Source organism: Hakea prostrata, unplaced genomic scaffold (genome assembly GCF_041222555.1).
Source record: "Hakea prostrata isolate BN-2017 unplaced genomic scaffold, UWA_Hpros_2 contig_48, whole genome shotgun sequence".
Taxonomy (NCBI): domain Eukaryota; kingdom Viridiplantae; phylum Streptophyta; class Magnoliopsida; order Proteales; family Proteaceae; genus Hakea; species Hakea prostrata.
Window position 1 is genome coordinate 250,701 of NW_028291167.1, and position 1,378 is coordinate 252,078.

Genomic DNA, 1,378 nt, shown 5'->3' on the forward strand with positions numbered 1-1,378 from the left:
TTAAAGTACAATACAAGTGACAACAATAATTCTTCCATGTAATAATTATTCAATATATCACATTCTAGAACCACAATAATCCAGCATGGAGGGCCCAGCCATGGTTACAAACAGACACCAAACACTCACGGGTGTGCAATTGATGGCTCACGGGGTTTTAACCATTTATTGTAGCTCTAGTCCTTTTGCCTTCCAGGAGCTTCTATATAAGAGATCCATGCACGGTGACCCCATCAGCTCATCACCCAATAAGTTTCTTCTCCTTCTGCTCACAAAATCCAAACAAAAATGAAAATCCATCATCTACTCCTCTTCCTCCTCTCCCTCCTCTCCCTCCTCTCCCTCCTCGTAACCCCATCAGCTGCAACGCCGGCGGCAGGTCATCGGAAGGTGCCGGACAATGAGACAATATACCAAGTGTCTAAGCAATTGTGTTGGGGTTGTGTAGGTGAGTCTCTACAGTTCTTGTTTGCCCATAACAAGGTTAGGGCATTAAAATGGGAGTTGCCACTGGTATGGGATTCCCGACTGGAGAATTATGCAAGATGGTGGGCTGGGCAAAGGCAAGGTGATTGTAAATTAGAGCATTCTTTCCCAGAAGATGATTTCAAGTTAGGTGAGAACATATATTGGGGTAGTGGCTCTAGCTGGACTCCTACTGATGCTGTGACTACTTGGGCTGATGAAGAGAAATACTACGATTATGCAACTAATACATGCCAAGCTGGACAAATGTGCGGCCATTACACTCAAATTGTGTGGAAGACTACTCGGAGGATTGGTTGTGCTCGCGTTGTTTGTGATGATGGAGATGTTTTCATGACTTGTAACTATGATCCGGTAGGTAATTACATCGGCGAGCGGCCATATTAAATACGTATTAAGCCAGGCTTGCAAGTCCTAATTGTAATAGTAAACCCATGTTTTTTTTTTATTATATTATTTTATTTTATTTTATTTTGATAAGAAGAAAACCATATATTTAGTTAAAGACAATTACACATATAGTGATACAGCTCATTATAGTCTGTATTTCCTACCATAGCAGTTACCACTAGGTTAGTTACCCTATTATGAAGCTGTGGGGTTGAAAATTTATCAAAAGAAATATCCAGAGTTTTAGTAGCTATCTGCATCAAACTTTCAATTACAGAAAAGGGCCAAGTTAACTAAAAGGGTTTGGATAATAGTTTTCTTAGTACCGACTGATTACTCCAAACATGTTTTACTTCTAGTGCCAAATTCTTCGCAGATTTGAATCCTTCTTGCAATCCAATTAGTGCAGCTTCCAAAGCATCATCAGTATTAATCATGTCAAAATTGACAGACTGTATATGTCCATCTACCACAATCCCCATGCTCCATCCAGCCGCATTCA

The 1,378-nt window shown here is 40.3% G+C and overlaps 1 pseudogene; it reads left to right on the forward strand.

Annotated features, from left to right (window-relative positions):
• The first annotated feature begins 252 nt into the window (after positions 1–252).
• Positions 253–1,165, forward strand: LOC148999081 (pathogenesis-related protein PR-1 pseudogene; annotated as a pseudogene).
• The last annotated feature ends 213 nt before the right edge of the window (positions 1,166–1,378 follow it).